The sequence below is a fragment of the Myotis lucifugus genome, unplaced genomic scaffold (genome assembly GCF_000147115.1).
Source record: "Myotis lucifugus unplaced genomic scaffold, Myoluc2.0 scaffold_616, whole genome shotgun sequence".
Classification (NCBI taxonomy): Eukaryota; Metazoa; Chordata; class Mammalia; order Chiroptera; family Vespertilionidae; genus Myotis; species Myotis lucifugus.
In genome coordinates this window covers 44,621-70,642 of record NW_005871664.1, presented here as the reverse complement: position 1 = coordinate 70,642, position 26,022 = coordinate 44,621, and the positions used below count along the sequence as shown (strand labels likewise).

The 26,022-nt window shown below is 47.9% G+C and overlaps 1 protein-coding gene across 1 annotated transcript in view; it reads right to left on the bottom strand.

The window, feature by feature from the left end:
* The window catches only part of MPRIP (myosin phosphatase Rho interacting protein), a 192,493-nt gene extending 166,477 nt beyond the window's left edge, over positions 1–26,016 (bottom strand). The window contains exon 1 of the mRNA XM_023746019.1: positions 25,939–26,016. The gene's annotated coding sequence lies outside the window, so the exon portion shown is untranslated. The remainder of the gene's footprint in view (positions 1–25,938) is intronic.
* Between the last annotated feature and the right edge of the window lie 6 nt (positions 26,017–26,022).

Genomic DNA, 26,022 nt, shown 5'->3' with positions numbered 1-26,022 from the left:
ATACCATTTGCAATCGCTTTTTAAAAATTAAATACGTGTAAATCTAACAAAGTATGTACAGGATTTACATGCTGAAAACTATACAATGTTGATAAAAGAAATCAAAGAAGATATAAATAAAAGGAGAAACATATTGTATTTATAGACCAGAAGATTCTTAAGATGTTAATTCTCCCCAAATTGGTATACAGGTTTAACACAATTACTATCAAAAGCTCAGCAAGACTTTTTGTATATATAAACAAGATCATTCTAAAATGCATTTGGAAAGGCAAAGAAACTAGAATAATTTTTAAAAATTAAAAAAGAAGAATAAATCGGGAGGAATCCATCTACCCGATTACTAGATTATTATTTATCCACAGTAATCAAGACTGTGTGGTATCAGTGGAAGGTTAGACACATTAGATCAGGGGTTCTCAAACTACGGCCCGCGGGCCACATGCAAATACAAATACTGTATTTATTCCCATTTTGTTTTTTTACTTCAAAATAAGATATGTGCAGTGTGCATAGGAATTTGTTCATAGTTTTTTTTTAAACTATAGTCCGGCCCTCCAACAGTCTGAGGGACAGTGAACTGGCCCCCTGTTTAAAAAGTTTGAGGACCCCTGCATTAGATCAATGGAACAGAATAGAAAACCAGAAATAGGCCCACACAAATATGCCCAACTTAATTTTTAACAAAAGTGATAAAGCAATTCAACAACGGAGATGCAGCCTTTCAACAAAGGGTCCTGAGGCAAATGGACATCCACAACCAAAAAATAAACAAATCACCTCAACCTTATACAAAAATTAATTCAAACTGGAACACAAACTTAAATTAGCAAATTAGACTTCATTAAAATTAAAAACTTTTGCTCTACCAAAGATCCTCTTAGGAGGGTGAAAAGATAAGCCACAGAGTGGGGATAAAAATTTGCAAACCAAATATCTAACAAAGGACTAGTATACACACACACACACACACACACACACACATAATATATAAAACCTTTCAAAACTCAATAGTAAAAAAACAAACAATCCAATTAGAACTGGGCAAAAGACATGAAAAGACATTTCACATCATTAGATATGAAGCTTTGTACATAGCCAAGAAGCACAGGAAAATATCTTCAACATCATTACCCATTAGAGACATGCAAATTAAAACCCGTGAGATATTACTACACACCTGCCAGAATGGTTTAAATTAAAAAAACAAAACAGTAAGAACAGCAAATGCTGGCAAGGATGTGAAGAAAATACAATTGCCCCCTGAGCATGGGTTCGAACTGCACAGGTCCCTTTACACGAAGACTGTTTTCATAAATACCTGTACTGTGTTTTCAATTCACAGTTGGGAGTCCGTGGGTGTGAAGGCCCATCTGCAGGCACTGATCTGATCTAGGCCACTTTATATAGGCATCCTCGGATTTTGGTAAGGAGGGTAAGGGGGGGGGGGCCTAGAACCATCCCTCCGAGGATACTGGAGACTAAGTCTGGGGGGAATCTAAATTACACGTGGATTTTTTAATGTGTGTGTGTTGGGGGGGTGGGGGGGTGGCAATGCCCCTAACTCCACATTGTTCAAGGGTCATCTATCTATCTATCACTCACGTCGCTGAGGGCATGTAAAACAGGACAACCAGTCTGAAAAAGGTTGGTTTAATTTTTAAAAAATTAAACACACAACTATCATACAACCTAACAACTGTACTCCTGGATATTTATTCCAGAAAGAATGAAAGCTTACATTCACACAAAAACTGCACACAAATAATTATAGCAACTTTATCTTAATAGCCAAAAACTGGAAGCAATGCAGATGTCCTTCAACGGGTGCACATAAACAGTTCAACAAACTGTGGTACATGACACCATGGGATACTAGTGAGCAATAAAGAGGAACAAACTATTGATACCTGCACCTGGATGAATCCCCGGGAATTAGGATGAGTGAACAAAGTCAATCCCCAAAGGTTACATGTTGTATGATTCCATTTACATGTAACTTTCTCGAAATGTGGCATTTATAGAAACGGAGAACAGATTTGTGGCGACCAGGGTCCAGGAGGCAGTCGTGGTCAGAGGGCAGGAGGGGTGGCTGTGAGGGTTCCTGGGTGACGAAGGGCCCTGCATGGTGTCACTATCCTGGTTGTGACATTGTCCTGTAATTGTGTAAGACTGGGGGGAATCGGGGAAGGACACATGAGATCCCTATGTAGTATTTCTGACAACTGCATGGGAAGCTACAATTACCTCAAAAGAAAACATTTAAAAAAATAAAACCATACTTGCTACTTCCCGATATTCCCTTCACCCACACACAGGGATAATACTGGAAGGGAGACCTAGCACAGCCTGAGAGCCAGGCCTCCAGCCACAAAGGCCTCAGCAGCCCATTGAGGTCCACGGGGTCTTCCCAGGCAGGGCTTCCTGGCACGACCCTCAGCAGCACTGCATGAGCTCCCTAGCCTTTCCTACGCTTCTGGAGGCCACATGCAAGCACACGCACATACTCTCTCGGGCCTGCCTGCCTGACCACAGCCAGGTACTCGCCTCCTCGCCACCTTCCTCAGGCATACCTGGGTTGCATCAAGAAAAGCCCCAACTGTCTCAACTCAGGCCAAATGGGCAGGCGCAGGCAGGGAGCTGCTCACAGCACTGTCAAGCTGCCACACTCATGCTTCCCAGGAACATACAGGCTCTGGACCCAGCCACCCAACCACAACCAGCTCCTAGGCGTCTAGAACATGATAGGCTTGGCTCTCAAGTCCATGTGGCCTGTCTGCGGCTCAAGGAGCAGGAAGGGGGAGTCAGCGATGGATTTCTAACAGGTGGTTAACCTCACTTTTCTGTCCCCTTGGGCTCATCTGCCCTGAGAGAGCATGTGGTGTTGAGACAGGCAGTCAGACACATCAGACAATATGGTACTAAGAGGAGAGACCCCAAACTATCAATGCAAAAAGGGTCCCACCCCTCTCTTCCCCCTGGTAACATCCCATCACCCTGAAGTCCCTCTACCATCTGGTGCCCCTCACCATCTAAGGCTCACCTCCACAAATACCTTCTACTACATGAAATGGGGTGATTCACTGTCCCCTACAGAGGATCCTCAAAATCTCACGCCCCTTCAAAAACAGTAAATGACCCAAAGCCAACTGTTACTGAGACTTACTGTGGCTGCTGCCACCATTAATCCAGGACACTCTTACCCCTCCCCCCGCCCCCCCAGGAACTGCTCTGTCACGCTTACATCTCCCACAGGAACGAAAATGTCTCAGGCCTCTGAGATCTGAAGCCGTGTTCCGTGTGGTGGGCTCTTCATCCTATCCTGCTGCAGCTCCCTCCTCACTCCCCCACACCTCTCCTCCAACCCCAGGCCATCCATGTCCCTTCTGTCTCATACCACCTCAGCTCACCGTGGACAGGAATCTCACCTCCAGCTAGTGAAGTGCCCAGTACCAAGCAGGGCTCCAGGAACTAAAGGAAAAAACACATGAATGACTCAATGGCCACATTTATCAGTCACTACCACAGAACTGAGAACCGAACTGCTGGCAAGGCCTTCCCAGCCAAGATCTGGGTGAGCCTGGACCACACCTCGACTTCCACAGATGGAGCTCCCAGTCCCTAGGAAATACTGGTCAGCACCGAGGGACAACCAGCATGCTGAAGAGCAAGCAGACAAGCTGGACTCCAACTCCACTTCTCCCTCCTCCGAATCCAATCCCTAGCCACACCACCATGCGCGCCACACTGGCAAAGACAGAGAATCAGCACTGCGGAAAGCTGGCATTCCCAGAGAGCAGCAATGTGGCAAGAACAACGACGTTTCCATGTTCCTGCCCCATAACCTTGCAGCCAGAAACAGTCTAAAGAAATAACAGAGAGAGAAGCAAAAAATTCCAGTCAATGTCCCACAAGGAAGTGCCTAAATGAATGCTAATTTATCAACTCACCAAAACATTACACAGCCATTAATTATAAATAACTAAGGAATTCAAGAAACTCTCCAGAGTATGACCCACAGGATCCCATCAGGCCAGTGCTTCCTGCAGAGCTGGGTGGCTTCTCTCTCCTGGGTGCGGGCACCTTCTGGAGGTGTTCCGCAGAATTTCCCAGGAGCGACTCTGACTCTGGAATCACCCAGGGTTTCAGAGACAAACACAGGAAGTGCACACAGTCTCACCCTGAGAGGCTCTGGTCCAGGGAAGACCAGACATGTGAACAAGCACCAGAGTAGAATGTAAAAACATGGGCTCTGTTTAAAAAATGCATACAAATGGAGAAAGACTGGGATCAACAAGACAATGGCTATTGTGTTAACTGCTAGGATCATAAACAAGTCTTGGGGTTTTTGTTTATTTTTACTGATTTTTGTAAAGTAACACTATTATAGCACTCTCTACTCCACTCTCCACCAATGACATGACCTAACAGCTCTGAGCAGTTAAAGACCTGGCCTGGAAACCAGGAGGCCTAAGTTCAAGTGCTGGTCTATGACTTAGTCGTTGTATGGCCCAGTGCAAGACATTATCCCTGTTAATTTGTTTCATCATCTACAACACAGAAAAATACAAATATCCTTTCCATATGTTTAAACTACATCAGAAGCAAACACACATGAGTAATTATGCCTCAGAATCAGAGACATACATCCCAGTGCCTACATGGGGCCATGTATACATACAGCTGGTGCTCAAACCAAACTCAGGGCAGGGCAGTGTTCAAGGAAGTGAGCCTCACCATGAAGTTGATGAGTACGGGTCCGTCCCAGAACAGTGTGATGGGCAGGACTGCAGAAACCAATCCAGAGGGACCCCAGGGCTCCCGACTCTGAGGGTAGAGGCAGAGCATGCAAACCCCACACTAAGCCTGAATTCCAAGCACAGCTACTATCCTCATGAAATTTCTTAAAAAGGAAAAGTCCCACACAGTCCTGAAGAAGGATCCATACCTGTAGGCAACAGTATCCTAGCTCTAGGGAAATTCCAGGGGCAAATATTTCTCTGAGCCAAAGGTGGGGGCTGGGGAGCTGCACTGGAGCATTAAGGAAGAGCGAACGAGCAAACAGCCCTTTGGTAGAAGGGTCACTGAGAGACCTAGGGGCAGGGTGTGTGTAAATCGCAGCGAATATGCCTTCTAAGGTTTTGAGGTTAGTTCCTTGCCCTTTTCTTTTTCCCAAGAGATTCTGTGGAAACACTTCCACACTCGTAGCAAGCAGGCTGTTTAATATTTCCTACATTCAATTCCAAAAGGAGAAACAATGCTGGGAGAGCAGCCATCGGCCATCTTTGTAAGTCTGTAAATCACAGGAGATTTCAAGGTCACCTGTCATTTCTGGGACATTTAAATATTAAGTCAATAAAATGAGATGTGAGCACATGCCAAAGTTCAGTCTCAGGTTGCACCCCTGCCAAGACCTCACTGTGTCCTGTGGCCACCCAGATGGACGGCAGGAGAACCAGACGCTTAAACCCAAGTACACTGAGGAGGGAAGTTTTCCAGCACAGCTTTGTGCCCACCTGCCTGCCCCACATCAAGGGTCAGCACATGCCTTAACCGTGCTTAGTAGGGCCACGAGCCCCATGAAAATGGGACTTCTCTTTTAGAACAAACTGGCCAGGGCCAATCAGCATTGACAAAAGCAACACTTTCCATCGCTGGATCCTCTGAAAGGCCACATACAAACTTGTCCCCACAGGCCGTGTGAACCAAACCGTGCTGGACCAATCCTCTCTAAGACTCCTCCTCGTGGTTCTCAAGCCCTGCTGGCCATTCTGCTCTGAGCCCAAACTATATTCCTCAGTGCAAGCACCATCTGCTAGCACAAGCTTCCAGAGCCGGCCATCTGCCTCCAAAAGGCAGCAGAGAACAATTGGCCAAAACGAACATACTCATCATTGTGCTGCAGCCTCTGCAAGTGACTCAACATGATCAGGACCCAGGGCCACGTGACCAGGGCGAGAAGCCCAGCTTCCAGAGTAAGAAAGGCTGCTGCTCACCAGCTGGCAGGCAGGATCCGGCATGTGCGTTCAGGACCTAAGTAAGTACGCTGGGGAGTCTGTTTAAAATGCCCATTGGTTTCCTCTTAGAACATGCGTCCTGCTCCCCAGGGCTTAGGAGGCTCTAGGTATATCACATCACTTACTCTTCATTTTCGCAACAAACCTCTGAGGTAAGTACCATTACTACATCCATTTGTACATACGAGGAAATGAAGACTCACAGAAAGGTTAAGTGACCTGTCTAAGGCCACAGAGCTAGGGTATGAGCCAAGGCCACCGGCCCCATATCTGGCCTCTCCGGGTCCGTGAGCCACTCCTGAAGGAGAAGGCTGGAGGCACCCCAGCAGGAAGTACATTCCCAAGTGGGGTATTCTCCTGGGTAGTCTAGTCTTGACTAGCACATCACTCAGACTCCCCCAGACATCCTTGCAGCTGAGACTACGGCCTGTGTGTGGCCCCTGTTGGAATTCATCACTACAGAATGAACCAACCCTGCACCCCCTTCCACAGAGCTCCCACTCCGATGGCTTGGGCACATGGTCGTTAAGGAGCTGACAGACTGCGGGCTCTTCTCCAGGAGGAGTCTTTCCTATGTGTGCGAGCCGTGTGAGCAAGGGCTCCCACCTCCACCCCACCCAGGAAAGCAGAGCCTAAGGAGGTCATCCTGTAATTTATCATCCAAACTGGGACACTTTGGGGAATAAACAGGAACCCTAGTGATTATGTCAGCCCGGGAACTCTGAAGAAACGCAGTTTACCAACCTTTGCTGGCAAAGGCTGGCCATGTAAAGATGTCAAAGTCACTGAGAACCCACGTGAGACAAAGGCAAAAAAGTGGAGCAAGGGAAAGGGACTCCATGCAGTGGAACAGAGAGGCGAGGTCTGAGAGAGACATCGTGAGGAATGAGCAAAGGACCAACTTCAGAAATAAAGATGAGGACATGGGCCAGGGAAAAGCAACACAGCTGAGCCAGTGTAAGGTTGGCTGGTCTGTGCAGAAGTTCAAAATTCCCTCCAGAGGCAGTGGCAGAGCTTTACACACAGTGCCACCCCACCTGGCAGCATGTTATAGGCTCTGGGGTTCAAAGACATGCCAAGAGCTCCAGGAGGCCTGGTATCTTCAGGGCCTACTCCTCCAGAGCTACCACAGAAGCCCCAAATCTCAACTCAATCTGTTGACAGTCCCACCCCCTCTGCCAAAGCAAAAGCCGCATAGGGTGGAGGCAAAGACAATAAATATTTAGCGAAAAAATGACCAGAGCTCTAAGTAATGTTATCTGATGGCCTGTTGGTTTTGGCACAGAACATGTTCCACAGTGCTGCCACACATCTGACCACGCCTGAATTCCAAGCTGTGTGCATGTGTACACAAATACACAGGTAAGTGTGTGTGAGAGGGTGACTCCAAAACCATGCCCTATAGCATGCTCCTGGGGACCGAAGATAACCATGCCAGAGAGTAGAATGGTGGTAGTGCCTGTGCCATGAGCTCCACATGGGTACCAAATGTCAAACAGGAAAGGCCAGGATGGGACATAAGGATGTCAAACACAAGCTCTCTCGTAGATACTGCGGGTTTGGTTCTAGACCACTGCAGTAGAGTGAGTCCCACGAATATTCTGGTTTCCCAGCACATATAAAAGTTATGTTTACACTATACTGTACTCTATTAAGTGTACAAGAAGAAAATATGGCACATACCTTAATTTAAAAATACTTTATTGCTAAATAATGCTAACCATCATCTGAGCCTTTGGTGAGTCATAATCTTTTTTGCTGGTAAAGGGTGTTGCCTCAAGTTGGTGGCTGCTGCCTAATCAGGGTGATGGCTGCCGAAAGGTAAGATGGCTGAATCACCTCCTTCTAACTCCTGCTAATGTTGCTAGTTTCACCTCTTCCCGTGCATCATGAAATGTTCTTATGGCATCTAGAATGGTGGATCCTTTCCAAAGGTTTTCAATTCACTTTGCCTGGATCCATCAGAGGAATCACTGTCTATGGCACCCATAGCGTTATAAAATGTAATTCTTAATGAAAAAGGCTTGGAAGTGGAAATTACTCCTTGACCCATGGGCTGAGTGTTGTGTGAGCAGTCATGGCAGCAACACTACTAGTATCTCATTGTACATCTCATCAGGGCTCTTGGGTGACCAGGTGCATTGTCAGTGAGCAGTACTATTTTGAAAGGAGTCTTTTTTTCTGAGAGTGGGTCTCAACAGTGCACTTAAAAGACGAGTAAACCATGTTGTAAACAGATGTGCTGTGTTGTTCCATTTACAGGCAGAGTAGATTAGCATCCTTCTTAAGAGCCCCAGGATTTTGGAACGGAAAGGGAGCACTGGCTTGGACTTCAAGTCACCAGCTGCATTAGCCCCTAACAAGAGAGTCAGCCTGTCCTCTGAAGCCAGGCACTGACTTCTCCTCTCTGGTTATGAAAGTCGTAGATGGCATCTTTTCTCAAAAGGGGCTCCTTTGTCTGCAATGGACTATGTTGCTTATTAATCATCTGAGCTAGATCTTCTGAATAACTTGCCGCATCTTCTGCATCTGCACTTGCTGCTTCACCGTGCCCTTCTATGACATGGAGATGCCTTCTTTCCTTAAACCTCATGACTCAACCTCTGCTACTTCCAATTTTCCTTCTGCAGCCTCCTCACCACTCTCAGCCGCCACAGAATTGAAGAGAGCAGGGCCTTGCTCTGGATTAGGCTTTGGCTGAAGGGAATGTTGTGGCTGGTTTGATCTTCTATCCAGACCAGTAAAACTGTCTCCCTATCAGCAGTAAGGCTATTTCACTCTCTTATCATTCATGTGTTCACTGGAGTAGCTCCTTTAATTCCCTTCAAGAACTTTTCCTTTGCATTCACAGCTTGGCTAAATGTTTGGTGCAAGAGGCCTAGCTTTCAGCCTACCTTGGCTTTCAACGCCTTCCTCACTAAGCTTAATCATTTCTAGCTTTTGCTTTAAAGTGAGAGTCGGGCGACTCTTCCTTTCATTTGAACACGTAGGGTGCATTGTAGGGTATTAATTGACCTAATTTCAATATCACTGTGTGTTGCTTACTAAAAAAATAAAATTAAAAACCCCAATGTGTCACTGGAGACCTCTCTAATATTCCCTTGAACCCCCTTTCTATCCACAAGTTTAGAGGAAGCAGAACTGAACCATCACTCCTAGGCCGAGGGGGGGCCCTGGAGAGGAAGAGAATGGGCGAACAGTGGGTTGGTAGAGCAGTCAGAACACACACAATACTGATTAAATTTACCACCTTATTTTTTTTTAAATATATTTTATTGATTTTTTACAGAGAGGAAGGGAGAGAGATAGAGAGTCAGAAACATCGATGAGAGAGAGATATCGATCAGCTGCCTCCTGCACATCTCCTACTGGGGATGTGCCCGCAACCCAGGTACATGCCCTCGACCGGAATCGAATCTGGGACCTTTCAGTCCGCAGGCCGACGCTCTATCCACTGAGCCAAACCGGTTCCGGCAAATTTACCACCTTATATGGGCATGGCTCGTGGTACCTCAAAGCAATTACAATAGTAACATCACTGGTCACAGATCAATATAATAATGGTTTGAAATATTGCATGAATTACCAAAATATGACAGACATGAAATTAGCAAACGCTACTGAAAAATGGCACTGATAGACTTGCTTGATGCACACTTGCCACAAACTTTAATTTGTAAATGAAAAACAAACAAACATGCAGTATCTGGGAAGCACAATAAAGCAAAGTGCAATAAAATGAGGTATGGATGTAACAGTTTGGCAAAATGTGGATTATAAGCATAAACCAAAGTTTGTAGGAGGTAATAACTGTTTGAGGATATAATTTTTGGAGCTATAATTCACATACAACACACCCATTTGAAGTGTACAATTCAATAGTTTGTGGTGCATTCACCACAACAATCAATTTTAGAACATTTTGTCACTTCCCAAGCCCTCTGTTCCCTACCCAACCCAGCCCCTGGCACTACTACTCTACTTTCTGTCTCTAGAGTTGACTCTTGCGGACAGTTACTATAAATGGGATCAGAGACTATGTGATCTTCTGCAACTGGCCTATTTCACTCAGCGTAATGTTTTCAAGGTTCACCATGTTGTAGATGTGTCAATATTTCATTCCTTTTTATGGCCAAATAATATCCCATTGCACAGATGTGCCACCGTTTTGTTTATCCATTCTCCACTTGCTGGACATGGGGGCTGTTTATACCTTTCGGTGGCCATTAACATCCTTGTACATGTTTGGTGACTGTTTGTAAACCTCCTATAAGAGACCAAAGAAGTAAACACCACTATCAATCTGAAGTTTGGACAATTAGCTCCTCAAAAGGCAAATAAGGAAAAGGGTTGAAGGGGGGTGTGGGATGGGAGAGGGCTCTGAGAGAGTCTTTATAGGCAGCCTGGGGGCAGCTCAGGCCATACAGACCGGGCTCAAGCTGAAAACCTGTCAGAGGAAACCTACTCAGGCCTTTCCACAAAGACTTCCCCACCAGCAAAGACATGGAAGGGCTGGAGAGGTGGGAGCAGGGAAGGAAGCAGGGATAGGATACATGTTTTCTTTAACAAAAGTTGACATTAGACACATAAAAATTCCTATCCAGTCATCAAATCCAAGGACCAGGACTTGAGGAGCATTTTAATTCCAAAGAGAAGAGGCAATTTTCCTGAAGCAGATTCTGAGGATTGATCCAAGCTTCCCCCCCAAAAAAAAATTTTGAAAAATCCCAATGTGTCACTTGAGACCTCTCCAAGATCCCCCTGAATCCCCGCCCGATCTACATGTTAGAAGGAGCAGGACTCAGCCATCACTCCCAGACTGAGGAATCCCAATCTCCCTCTCCACCCTGACCTTCACCCTTGTCCCAATCCGTATCTCCAGGGTGAGGGGTACTCCACCTCCATGCCTCTCACCCAAACACCAAGCTCCCAGTCAGGAATTGGGATGGGCCGGGACTTGGAAATTATCAAGCACCATTCAGTGAACAGACAAAAACACCAGGGTCACCTTGCCATTTGGCCACAAAGTAAATCAGTGGCAGCACTAGGAGGAGAACGGCCTGACCTCGCCTGTTAATCCTCAGCTGCCTCTTGTGCCCCACATGGGCAACCCAGCAGGCCATGTAGCGCTCCAGTCTCCATCCTAAAACATCCTAATCATCTCTGACTCCTCCCTTCAGAAAGCTACAGAGCAAGAGTGAAGCATACAAGCAAAGCAACTTCCTTTCCTGACTCCTCTAAGAGTCAGAAGAATAAGAGCTACCCCTCTGTTTTCACATGGAGCCCCTACCACCTTCCTAGCACTTCATTCTTCCTCAGACAGCCCTTGGCACAGGAAGTGAGGGTGAGCCAGCCCCTGAAGCACAGGCTGCAGAGAAAGCAGGCCCTCGCCTACACCTACGGTGGCCCTTGTTACCCTGACACCTTACTGCGAGGGCTGCCTCAGGTCAGCCCAGATCTGCACCTGCATCCTCTCCATAATGACAGGAGTGCTCACTGCTGCTCCTATCAAGGCATTTGGGGCCTTCATGCAAATGGCCCAAGTCCCAGAGACCCTGTTGGGAGTCCGTGAGCCAAATCTATTTTTACAAAAACACTAAGTCATCATTTGCCTTTTTCACTCTCATTCTTTCGCTTATGTATAGTAGGGTTTCCAGACACTACAGGACTTGGTAATGCAACAGACTGAATGCGGATTATCTGAGAATCCAGCTATCTTTCATTATGACAGATATTAGAGATTTTCAAAAAAGGTAAAATAATATGACTCTTCTCAGCAAAAATTTCAAAAATTTGTTTTGGAAAAGTTTCTTTTCAGAATACAACTGTTATGTATGTGAACATGAAACAGATTTAATTAATTTATTTTTTTTGTTAATCCTTACCTGAGGATATTTTTCCCATTGCTTTTTTTCAGAGAGAGTGGAAAGAGGAGGAGCAGGGGGAGAGAGACAGAGGAGTGAAAGAAACATCGATGTGAGACAGATACATCCACTGGCTGCCTTCCACACCCACATACCCATCCCGACCTGCAACCCAGGTACATGCCTATCCTTGACCCAGGGGAACCAAACCTGTGACCCTTTAGTGCATGGGCCGATGCTGTAACCACTGAGCACACCATCCAGGGCTAGCAGGTTTATTTTTAAAGGAATTAAGAAATATTTTTTAATTTCTCAGTTTTAATTTCTAATACAGTAAATACCATGGATGTAACCCACATAAACAAAAGCCTTTTGAGGGCCTCAATAATCAAGAGCATAATGGAGTCCTGAGAACAAAAAGTTTGAGACCCACTAACCTAGCCGACTGCCCCACTCCCACAGCAACACTCCTCAGATCATAATTGGCCTGTCCTCCCCCCACAACACCCCTGCTCTCGCGGTTTTATTAGCAGTGTTGCCCCATCTGATTACACTTCTCTGGCTCTCTGTCAGACCAAACACAAATGAGCCTTCAATTCGTCTCCTGTCTCGACTCAGTCCTTCCTCCTCAACAGCACAACCTTAAAAGGCCACATCTCACACCAGACTTGCCCCTGCAGCTGTGTTAGTCCATCTAGAAATGAACAGATTCCTCCACACAGCCAAGCAGGGACATCTTCCTGTCAAGGGCAAACCTCTGCCACGGCGAGGAGGTGACACCTGCTTGTGGGTCCCCTCCCCTGGATCCCAGACACTAAGGCTGAAACACCAAATACCTTGGGTGTTCTGCAGGAATACTGTATATATATTGTACAGACATGCTACTTAATGCTCTTTTGTATGCACCAAAGATTTCATTCTATTAAAAAATATTAATGCAAGGGTTAGAGTAAATCATGGTTTTTCAAACAGTGAAGACTCCCAGAGGCTGTGCCTCAAAGGCCACTACAGAGAGTGGGGTCGGCAGGGGCTGGGTGGGCTGGTCTCAGGTGTGCCTTTCCTCCTTCCAGCCTGCACATGTGTGAGCTCCACACTGTTTCTAGAGGCTCCACATTCTACATCTTCAGAAATAAAGTTTGAAAACCAGTAACAGAGTGGTGAACAGGCCAGATAAGGCCTTTTCCTTTCTCCTTCGGAGGCCCAATATCAGACACTGTGGCCGCCCTCTAGCAGCTGCCCATGCCCCGCACCACCCTGCAGTGCCCCCGGAACCCCCTACACTGTCTGCTCTTCAAGTCCCAAGCCCTTGGCCCCCCTCCAAACAATATTAAAGCCCCAACTTAGCTCCTTCTTGGCAGCTCAGCTAATCTTCGAGTCAGACAAAGGAGGAAGCAAAGCTCCAAGTGGCTTGGCCACCCCTTCACACAGCCACAGCTGCCACCACCTCAAGCCAGAGCCAGAGCCTGCAACCATGAGAGTTGCCCTGGGCCCAATCCCCATCTGGACTCCTCCACGTAAGGAGCACTGAGCTTTGGGCATCATCGTCCACATCCCACCACTCCTTCCTGCACCTTCTCCACCATCCCCACCCAACAGTCTGTAGTGCTGACGTCTGGCTTGATGCACTGATTCAAAACACGGCACTAACAGAATTACCACTGCACCCAGCAATCAGTTCTCTCCCCAGAACAACTGAGAATAGGTGTTTAAGCAAAAACGTGTTCATAGCACCCTAATGACACCAGCCAAAAGGTGGAGGAAGCACCCTAAATGTCCATCAACAGGTGAAGAGATAAACAAATACCCTTATAGTAGAATATTATCTATATCTATATAAAAGGCTAATATAATATGCTAAATGTCCCTCCGCCCGTCGACCAGTCGCCAACAAAGCAACACTCGGCTTCCCCCAAGTGGGACACACGCTCCGCCACCACCCCGGAGCGACAGCCCACCAAATTGCAGCCGACACTGCCATGGCGCAAAATGTGGCCCACAGCCCAGCCCAGCCCGGAAATGGTGTCTGTGGGCGCCGGGTAATGACGTCACATAGCAATGACGTCACATAGCAACGCCCAGCTTCCTCTCCCTAGCGACAGACCATATATATATATGGCTAATATGCTAAGTGTCCATCCGGGTAATGACATCACGTAGCAACGCCTGGCTTCCTCTCCCTAGGACAACTAGCCTCCTTGCAGTTTCTTCAGCCCAGAAACAGGACTTGCTTTATAGCCAGGCGCCAACATTTCACACTTTAACCAAATGTCTGTGAAGCATTTTCCTGTGCCTCATCTCATTGATCCTCAAGAAGTCCTGGAGTAGGTAGATAGGAGACTTGGGGGAATCCTATTTTCTTTTCATTAGCTGGAAAACAGAGATTTAGAAAGCTTAGAAACTTGATCCGACTAAAAAAAAGAAATGGTGGACCTTGAAAATGATTTCAGGTTTTCTTACTGTGCAGAATATAGTCAAACACTGCTGCAGTTAAATATTTTACCCTTTGTTCTCCCTGCGTGATCTACAATAATAATCTGCTTTGTGTTGGTATTTACTGCTGTGTTGCTGACAATTACCTGAAAGAGAAGTTGGCAGCCGACACTGCCAAGGCGCAAAATGCGGCCCACAGCCCAGCCCAGCCCAGCCCGGCTACATCAGAAAGCAGGTCTAATTAAGCAAGTTTGTTCTATATCTGTAAAAGGCTAAGTTGACTCGCACATGTGCGATACATATAAAGCTCTCACTGGTGTCAATCGCATGCATGTGTTTCGATCTGTCACTGTCAATAGTGAATTTGGTTGACACTTCTATTATAGAGAAAGGGCGAATAGTGATATTAAAATATTTCTTCTAATTAATTTCCTTTCAATGTGCACAAATTCATGCACCGGGCCACTAGTTCAGTCATAAAAAAAGCAATGAAGTACTGACTCATGCTACCACATGTATGAACTCTGAAAACATGCTGTTCAAGAAGCCAGACCAAAAAAAAAAATCACATATTCTACAATTCCATTTTGATGAAATTTCCAGAATAAGTAAACCCACAGAGACAGAAAGCAGACTGATGGTTGCTAAGGACTGGGAGTGAAGTGTAGAGAACCACCATGCAATAGTTGCTGGTGTTCCTTCAGAGTGATGAAATATTTTAAACTAGAGTGGTGGTGTTTGCACAACACTAGGGATGTACTACATACAACTGAATTGTACTTTTCAAAAAATGGTTAATTTTGTCATGTGAATTTCACCTAAACATCCCCCCGCCCCAAACACATGCACGCATGAGCGTGCACAGAGCTTACTAGATCCCAGGCACAGAGGGCAAGGATACACAGTTGATGGCCTGCTCTTCATTCTTCCCTCACTTCCCACAGATGCCCACTCACCCCTCTGCCCACACACATACCCTGCAAGTCCAGCCCAGGCTCCCTGGACTACAGCAGTTAAAGAAAGAGGGGGAAAGTAACATTTTAAAAAGCCTCTCCCCACCCTGGCTGGTATTCTCAGTGGTTAGAGTATCTGCCCACAGACCAAAGGGTCATAGGTTTGATTCCCAGTCAAGGGCACACACCTGGGTTGCAGGTTTAACCCCTGGCCCAGAAGAGGCATGTGCAGGAGGCAACCAATCAATGTGTCTCTCTCACCTCTCTCTCTTTCTCTTTCCCCCATTCTGTCTCCCCCTTCTTCCCTCCCGCCCTTCCACTCTCTAAAAATCAATGGGAAAAATATCCTGGGGCGAGGATAAAAAAAAATTTTTTTGCTCCCTCTTCCGTTTGGTCTTGACAAGGAGCCATGGCCATAGGATTTTTGGAACATGACACCATTTGTGGCAAAGGGAGAAAGTGTAGGGACAAATTTCTGGGGTAAGAGCTTTACATGAAAGAGTCACCCCCATCCCTCAAAAAGCAGTGCTTCCATTAAAAAACAGGTAGGAAAAAAGAAACAAGTCTTCATAAGTTCAGCCCAAGCCTCAACCTCCAGCCACACCCTTCCCAGGACACACACACCCTTCTGGCAGGACAGCCCTTCACCCCTGACACGAGGGGCCAAGCGCCACACACAGCCAGAGACCGAGGGTCCAGAAGGCCCCACTTACGTCGCATGGGAAACAGTGGAAGGAGGAGGCCCTGCGTTAGACTGTCTGGGTCTGCACCCAGCTCTACCACCTACTGTATTACCTTGGGCAAGTTACAATAACCTCTTTCCATCTCGGTTTTCTCACCTCTCTAGTACTTCATAAGGCTGCTGTGAATATAAGTGAGTTAATAGTGGCCTGTTTACTATGAATGCCACCAGGGTCTCAATAAATATTCCCAGAGCATGTCAACTGCTCCTGTGATTTAAGTATAGGCAAACCTCTGCCATCAGAGGCTGTGTGGCCATACTTGCTGGCCCAGCTCCCCAAAGAAGAGGACTCCTGAGCTCACAGGATTTCTAGATGGGAATTGTGCCGAGATGGCGTCTGCTTGTGAGATGAGCTTGTTCACAGGCTTTCGCAAGGAGCCAGTTCTACTTGTTAGGCCCCTAGAGACGGGTCCCTTGGCAAAAGGCTGCACTCCTTTTTAAAAGCTGGGAGGGCAGTGGGGTGGAGATCTCCTGCCCACCTGACCAGCGACGTGGGACTGGACCTGGCTGCTCTCTACGCTCCTCTAGCCAGTGCACCCAGGCCCCAGGGTATGAGGACTTTGATTCCCAGACAACTGCTCCCAGGGACACCAGTCGGTAAGTGGCTTCTCTTAATCCCCGCTCTTTGCTGATGGCAACTCTGACGCTTCCCACCAAAGTTACTTCTGAAATTGGGATCAGCCACTGCCATTCATGGGCCCTGCACTGTGCACTTCTCTGGGCTTGGCAGGGGCTTGGGGGGCTGCTGTGCTGTCCCCTGGATCAGCACATGCTCTAATGTGAACTCTTGAGCTGATGGCACTTGTTCTCTTCATTTCCTGCCCACTACAAATTCTTAAAACCAATTCAATCTTTACTACTATACTTAATTGCTGAAAAATCAAACCCAAACAAGCAAAATGACTATGGCCCTTCCAGTCCCTGGGGGCTAACATGAAGAAGTTGCTAGGGTGATGCCAAGCAGCTCAGTGGGAGAGGAGGCAGCCTGGGCTTTGTTATGTGGGTGTGGGGGTACAAAGAAACAGAGTGGGGTCAGCCAGTCCACAAAATCACAGAGGGAGGGCCTCTCTCTGGGGTAGTGCTGGCGAAATGAACCCCATTTACTGAGCTCCCACCACATACCCAAGCATTGACAAATTTGGCACTTGCCATTTCTTTCCCCTTCCACCACCTTCATGGCACCCAAAGACATGGTGTTATTATAGCCCCCGGTTTTCAGAGGAGGGACACAGACACAAACTCTGAGTAACATGCTCAATCGACATTAAAATGGAGCCAGGATGCTAATCCAAATCTGAGCTGAAAGCCCTCGCCCCTCCCCCCTGCCCCCTTCTCACACACACACACACACACACACACACACACACACACACACACATCGTTCCATTCCCTTGAGCACATTTCAATGGAAAGTGGAACTGGGTCACATTTCTAGGTCAGAGTGGGTCCCCAGACAGAAGACAAATAAACACCCCAACCCTACTTAGCCCAAGGCTCCCTACATCCAGGTCGCTCACCAACCTGAGTGGAAAGGCTCTAGGTGTGGCACCCAGAAGCCTGGAGATGCTGGCTCTTTCTCTGATTCAAATGAGACCCCCAGCAGCCACTGCCCACCAGCCCCTTTAGCTACGGACCAGGACTCAGGTGAGAGACCAGTCTTGAAGGTGTGCATGGAGCCTTGCTGGTCTGCCCTGTGCTTTAGGACCCACAGAGATCAAGGACACAACTATTTCCTGATTCTGAATTCCTGCTTCAGGGGAAAACAGTACTTCCTGTGCAGGGCTATGCCAAAGGTGTGGTCACTGCCACAGGCCAGCAGCCTGCCTGGGGAACGTGGGATACCCCGGGGCTAAGGAGATTTCAGAACCTGCAGGAGGACCTGCACAATGTCCTGAACTGCCGACTCCCCACATATACCCCACACACCCCAGCGACTAAGAAATCCAAGTCAGGGTAAGGCCCTGTTTTTTATAGCAAAGGTTATCAGACGGGAAGGCCAAACAGAACTTTGGAAAAACCCACACTGGCCTTCCTGTGACCTAGGCAGGTCGCTGAATCTTTCTGAGCCTCGGTGGCTCCATCTGCTAACTGGGGGCAATACCTCACTTTTGCTTAATGGAGGGAGATTACCCAGCCCCTAGCGGGTCCTTGCTCTCCCCTGGCTAGGAATTAGAAGTCCATTAGCTTTGATTTATTTTGCAATACCCCAGCCTGCTACAGAAACAGCACAAGTTTACAAGCAAAGTGAGCAGGAAGACAGACTCCAGGCCACACGAACACTGGTGTGGAAGCCTCATGGAACTGAGTTCTATATCACAGCCCATGGCTAGGCAGTTTGGTGGCCTTGATCTGGCCACCCAACCTCCCTTGTGGTCATGCTGCCACCAGCCCTGCTCTCCTCCCAGCTGCCAAGGGCAGGATGAGGTCATGGTCTGTAACACTTGATTCAGCGAGTGGACTCAGGAGGGCCCATCTGCTCACTCTCATTGCAAGTTGCCCCGCGTCCAGCACAACATGCAAACACCAAACTGAGCTGGAGGAGAGGAAGCAGAGGGTTATAAGCTCCAGGCAAAAAGCTGTGGTTTCATGTGAACTACAATGAGCCTGACTAGAAAAAAAACACAGTGAGAGGTCTGGAAGACTCCAGTCCCAGTCTACAGAGCCCAAATGCCAGCGAATCAACCACTGGCTCTCACCTCCAAAGGAAGTGGTACTGTGATGGGAGCAGTGGGGATGGGCATCCAGGGTTCCATCCCAGGGCAGCTGTGAAACCATCCTGGATGATTTCGTAGGACCCTCAACCGCTAAAAGTGGAGGAACCACACAATCTAGGGAAGTGACAGGAGGCTCCAGAGATGAGGAGCGGAGGTGGACAAGAAGCCAAGCTCTAGGCTTCTACCTAATGTATTCCAGAATTGTCACTTTTTATGTCTCATATATGGCATTTCCATATGTGATTACTTTGAGTAAAAGGATCCAAGATGTAATGAAAGTTTCAAAACCACTGACCTGGTGCAACTGTGTCATTTCAAAGGGGAAAGTGAGGCTTGGAGAGTGAGTTTTCAAGGATGAATGAAAAGCCTATTTTCTCAGGTTGAATGCTTCCAAATTAGCACTCAGTGCTCTTACACCTCTCCCTGTCCACCCACCTCCCTCCCACAGTATTAGGACGTCACAGTAGAAGTTACTTCCCTGTGTCTCTTTTCCCTGCTTTCAATGCTCTCCCCCCTCTTTTAAGGCTAAATAGCAGCTTGAGAACAATTTAACGATACTAGTAAATATTCCAAGTGCAAGTTCTTTATTTCAGCTAAACAATATCAGGGTCCTAGTAATCAGGGACAGCCTAACAAAGGCTACCCCCACAGCAGTGGTCCTCAGGACACTTCCTGGAATATTACTTACCACCAAGGGGGTCCAGCCACCTCCACAGTCCTGGCCAGCATCCTCCCTTCATTCCATTAGTACACCACTCCCTGCACAGCGAATATGGGCACCCACTTTGTGAGTGGGAAACCGAGGCGCCAAGAACATAAGTGACCTTCCTGGGTCACCCTGCAGTTTGTGCCAAGAATAGAACATAGGTCTTCCATTGTAGTCCTTCTGTGCAGCAAGGGAAAAAGAATCCAGAGACAAAGGTCAGGCAGCAGCTAGAACGGGAGAGGCAGCTGGACACAGCTGCAAACACTCAGCACAGACAAAGGGCTGTGTCAGAGCGCAGCCAGCACATCCAGCGAGGAGCCTGGAGGGGCACACCAGCCTGCCCCCTGCTCGCAGGCTCTCTCCAGGGACAGGCCAACGTGGCCTCGGCCAGCACCCTCCTCCCTTTTGCCCCTGGATAGGGAGTGAGGATCAGAGGCCCAACGCTCTCAACCACACTAAAAAGTCTCATCAAAGAAGATGTAATATTCAAAGCAAGAACCCCTGAAAGTTGGCCAAAAAAGACACTAAGGAGGCGAGGGGCACAGAGTCCCGAGAGAAACTGCTCTGCACAGGGCCCTCAGGGAGGACAGAAACCTACAAGCACAGCCTTCCCCCCTCTTCTTCCCCCCGGGCCCCAAGGGCCCAGCTGCGGGCAGGGCTGCTGCAGTTCCAGCGCCTGGTCTTACACTGCAGCACCAGCCACTCGTGGCTCTGGAGCCCTTGGCAAGTGGCTAGTCTGAACTGAAAGGTGCCATAAAGGTTATAACTGCACATAACTTCTTTACATGTTGAAAGGAGAATATTTTGGATATGTTAGGTCAATCAAGATTAACTTCACCTATTTCTTTTTACTTCTTGAATGTGGCAACTAGAAAATTTTAAATTACAGCTGTGGTGGGTCTAACCCAGGGGTTTGGCAAGCTAAGCCTGGTAGGCCAAATCTAACCCACTGGATTTCTTAAAGCCCGAAACCAAGAATGGCTTTTACGTTCTAAATGGTTCTATGAGTACCTACATAAACTCCTCCATGTAGCCAGTTAGCCTACAAAGCCTGCAATAGTATTTACTATCTGACTTTTTTTTTTTTTTAAAGGTCAATCCCTGATCTAGACTCTAGAAATAATCAGATAGTCACTCCAAATGACACAAAAAGCAGAGGGCAGGTTTGGAAAGTATGTACCTGTGTGTGCACATGCACTTGCAATTTTTGTGCATATTTTTATTGAGGTAAAATTCACATAAAATGGACCGTTTTAAAGTGATCAATTCAGTGGCATTTAGTACATTCACATGCTATGCAACAGCATCTCTATCTGGTTTAGAACAGTTCATCACCCCAAAATAGAAACCTGATCCCATCAGAAGGCACTCCTCATTCCACCCTCCCCCAGAACCTTGACAACCACTAATATGCTTTGTTTCTATGGATTTACCTATTCTGGATATTTCCTATAAACAAATCATACAGTCTGTGACCCTGTGTCTGACTCTTTCACTTTACATCATGTTTTTGAGGTTCAATCATGCTGTAACATGTCTCAGTACTTCATTCCTTTTTATAACTGAACTAGAGGCCCAGCGCAGGAAATCATGCGCAAGCAGGGTCCCTAGGCCTCGCCTGTGATCAGGGCCATGTCCGACACTCCGGGACGCCCGGCGACACCCCCACTACGCTCCCCGCCCTGCAAAGCTCCACAACGCTCACCTCTGACACCCTGCAACGCTCCATGAAGCTCCCCACCCCCGCAACGCTCCACAACCTTCTCTGCAGCCGCCCCTCAATGCTTGCTGCTGCCCGCCACCCACCGCCCGCCCTGCTCAACAGTCCCCAGTCCTGCCCCGCCGCCACCCTCCGCCCCCCCCCGCCCCCCGCCGTTTGCCGTGGTTCCCTGTTCGCCATGCTGCAATCGGAGCCCTGGGGGGAGTGGGGGACCGAGAGGTGGTCAATGCACCTCATGGAGACTGGTCGAGCGGTCATTCAGTCGTGACGCTTATGGTCCTGGCCTTTTATTATATAGGATAATATTCCAATATATGGATAAACCACAATTTGCTTATCCATTTATCCATCCATGGACACTTGGGTTGTTGCTATGTTTTGGCTACTGTGAATAGTGCTATCATGAACATATGCATAAAAGCATTTAGAAATGCTTTTATAACTTTGGAAAGAAGACCTTTGTATGCTAAGATTAAAACTACAAACTACAGCCCTGACCGGTGTTGCTCCTGTGGTTAGAGCATCAGCCCACACACCAAAAGGTCTTGGGTTCAATACCTGGTCAAGGACATGTATCTGGGTTGCAGGTTCCATCCACCACCCCGGTCAGGATGTGTGCAGGAGGCAACCAATCAATGTGTCTCTCTCACAATGATGGGGTGTGTGTGTGTGTGTGTGTGTGTGTGTGTGTCTCCTTTCTTTCACTCTCTAAAAATATCAATGGAAAAATATCCTTGGGTGAGGGTCAACAAAATAAATAAAAAGTCACTATTTATTAAAAGGACTGCAAATTATAAAGGAAAATATGGAAATTTAACTGCATTCATATTTAAAACTACCATATGATATAGAGAAATGACCATACATAAAAATTAAAAGACAAGTGACACCCTGAGAGAAAATACCTGTGCTATATGACAGGTGTCAGATTAATACCTAGAACAGGAGTCACCAAAACCTGAAAACTGACTGGCTTTGTAAATAAAGTTTTATTGGAAACAGTCATTTCCCATTAGTTTATGTACTGTCTACAGCAGCTTTACAATGCAGTTTTTGCACTATAATAGCAAAGTTGCATAGTTGCTACAAAAACTGTATGACCTACAAGGCTAAAATATTTACTATCTGGCCTTATATAGAAAAGGTTTGTGGACCCCCTGACCTCGAGTATATACAGAAAACTCCTACAAATCAATGGGGGTGGAGAACTAACCCAATTTAAAAAAACAAAAACAAAAACACGGCAAACAACAGGAACTGGCACGCACTAAAGAAATAAAATTTATTTAATAAATATTATAAAGACAGGCTTAACATCACTGGCAATTAGGGAAAATATTAAAGAATTAAATCATCTGATAATATCCAATCCTGGCAATGGTATGACACAGCCATTTTAGAAAGGCAATTTGGTGCTACCTATAAAAAATGTAATGCGCTTGATGTCAATCCTGTCATCTTTTTTAAGTATTTGCCCCAGAAAAATACTTGCATTCATGCAGGCACACATGTACCCAAAAACATTTAGAAAGCTGTTCGTGGAAGCATTCCGTTTATAACAGTAAAACCCAGAAGTAGCCTTGCTATCCATCAATACAGTAAAACTATAATACATATCTGGTGGTACACTATACACAATGACTTTTGTATATTTGTATTTAATACCATGAAGAGAGTTGTAAGACATGTTACTAACCAGAAAAAAATATGTTGCACATACGTACATACAGTTTAGGTTAAAAAAGGTTTTAACTATGAACTTGAGTCCATATCTACGCAGGAAATGCATCGGAGAAGAACTGAAGGACAGATGCTACCCTGTGGACAGGGGCTGGGACTGGAGGATGCCCTGACAGGTAACAGAGGATTGTTGCTTATTCCTTTCCCTGGATCACTCTGAATTCCAGTAGTGAGGAAAGACTACGGAACTCGTCTGCTCGAGCGAGCAATCTCAAGGTCCCTAGTGGGATACCCGAAGCCTGCTCCAAGGAACCTTCTGTAACATCATCACCCTTGCCTTGGCGCAATCCTCCTCACCACAAGTGTATGGGAGGCCACTGGAGACCCTTTATACGAGTAGGGCAAGAACAGTGGATGAAGACTCCTCACGGTGGCCCCGAACCGGGCAAGCTGCTCCCTTCTCTGGGGTTGGTCTCCTCCTGGTTAAAAGCAGGTTAGCTGATCTTAAGGCTCTTCCAGGTCTGAGGCTACCATGCAGTCCCTGAAAGAGGTTTCTGTACCTCTCTGGGGGAAAACAAACAAAAGTCACAGCTGTGGGAATAAGTCAAATCAGAGGGCTGGGAGAAATGCCTGCCCCGGACGAGGACATCCCAGGGCAAAAGCCAGTCTCACTGACTCCAGTGTCCTCACCTCTTACAGGGGGGTGGCCTCAATTATCGCTGATCTGTCTTCCAGCCTTGATGGTCTAAAATAAGCTCAGGGCAGAAAAGGGAGCAGGAAGCAAGGACTTGGGGGAGACTGATGGGAACCAATGGCTGAGGATTTCTGAAGAAGCCAGGAGGATGAGAGTAAGAAGCTGGGGTGGTAAGGGAGGGGCCGGATGCAGAGAGGGCGGCGAAGGCTCTTGGCAGCAGCCCTGGGTCCCCCTCCTCTTTTCAAGAGCAGTTTCTTCCTGAAAGATCCCAGGAGGTGGAAGGCTGACCTAATCTCTCGCAGCACAAATAGCCCCACTCATTAGTTCAGAAACTACCATTCAGGCCTGTTTTAAAATCAACAATTCAACTGTGAACACAGTGAAAGAGGAAAAGTACTTAGAATGTGTAACCCCACTCCTCTGAATCAAATTATCAACAGATTTTTTAAAATTTTTAACAGATTCAACTCAAATATACATATTTCATTCTAGTTAATCTAAGCCTAAGAATCAGAAAGCAAGCCCTCTGACGACTGCCTGGAATAACAAGGAAACTCTCAGAACTCCGCCAACCCCTCGTTTACTATTCCAAAGGTGTTTTTTGTTTGTCTTTTTAAATTGTAAGAAAAAAAATCTAATAAAACATCAGTCCTTCCTTTTCACAATAGCCTGGTGAGTGAGGTAAGTCCGGAATCTCTACTCCCAGAAATATAAAAGGAAATGAACTAGCCCTGCCGGTGTGGCTCCTTGGTTGAACGTCCACCCATGACCCAGGAGTTCAGGGTTCAATTCCCCGGTCAGGGCACATGCCCCTTCCCCAGTGGGGGGGGGGGGGGGGCGCAAGAGGCAGCCAATCAATGATTCTCTATCATCACTGATGCTTCTATCTCTCTCCCCCTCTCCCTTCCTCTCTGAAATCAATAAAAATATGTTTTAAAGGAAATGAACTGTACAGAGGCAAAGGGACTTGCTCAAGGTCATACAACTGAAAGTGACCGCCAAGACGAGAAGCAAGGTCTCCGGACTCCCGGCCAGGACCCTCATTACCTCATACTCTGCTTCCCAGAAAAAGGCACCCAGTGGAGAAAGGGAATCCCGGCACAAGCCCAACCCACAGCCAGAACCTGGCCAGACCCAGCTCCACCGGGCTGACCTGCCTGCCCTCCGTCCCAACCATCTTCCAACTCCGCAGCTTCAGGGTCTGGTTGGCTTCTGGTTCACATGAAAGGAGTCTTTTCTGGCTGTTGGGCACCTGCCCAGAGGACGGCACTGCGTCCCAGGCCATGACTCCTGCCCTGACCCAACTCCCGACTGTCCTCAGCCCGAGAGGAAGTCGGACCCTGCGAGCACTTGGCCGCAGCGCCTTCCTCCTCAGGTTCTTCTGAAAACGCAGAGGGCCAGCCGGTCTCCCAGCATGGCATGTCTCTCAGGGCAGGACGGAAAGCTCTGGGGTGGGGCAGGGGGCACAGACACCCCAAGGGGATGCAGACCAGGCTGGAAATCCAACAAATCTGAAGGCCCCAAAGCCTTCCTGTGTTCCCCGAGCTGGGGGGCAGCCAGTGCCAGGTCCCCAAAGACCAGTGGGGCTGTTCCCATCCAAACCCCTCCTCCTGTCACTCCAGGGCTGGGGCCCCGGGACCTGCCTTTTCAAAGAGGCAGGTGTGGGCGCCCCGGGACCATCCCGGAGCCCCATCTGACAGGTACAGGAGGGAGCAGGGACCCGACTTTCCCCGGACCCGCGGCGGCCTCACTCCTTGCCCAGGGCCGGCGGGCGGGCGGGCGAGGAGCCCCCGCCCCACCACCAACACCAGGCCCCCCGCTTAGTCCAAGGGAAGACCCTCCTCCCCGGACTCCAGCCCCGACAGCACAAGGACAAGAGGAAGAGGCCACAGCCCCCCAGCCCCCACCCCGGCGGCCACCCGGGGGGACAAGTCCAAGTCGGGTCCCACGAAGAGGGGGAGGGGGGGCGAACTGTGAAGCAGCAACAAATCCTCGGCGCTGTGTCCGAACTAAGGAAAACCAGGCGTTTTTGAGTCACCCAAAAAGCATGAATCACCCGGCAGCGCTGGGAGCGGAGAGGATGTTATTTTTCGGCATACTTGAGGATTTTCCCTTTGTCCCGGGCCCTCGGTGCACGTCCCGGGCTCTCACTCTCTCTCTCTCTCTCTCTTTCTTCTCACACACACACACACACACACACACACACTCACACTCGCACGCCAGGACTCATGCACATTTTTCCGGCTCTTTGCTTTCCCAGGAGCCTTCAGATGCACCCCCACCCGCGCCCGCCTCCTTTCCATGCGGGGCCGTCTCCCGGGCGTCGGAGCGGCGAGGCGCCTGCTCCCGGGAGGCTCTCCGGCCCCGAGCGCGGGGGCCGCCGGCGCCAGGCCCGCCTCGCCCCCGGGCCCCGCTCACCTGCGTCAGGTCCTCGTCGTTGAGCAGATGCGACTCGCGGGGCTTGAAGCCGTTCTGACACTTGCTCTTGTTGAAGATGTTGGC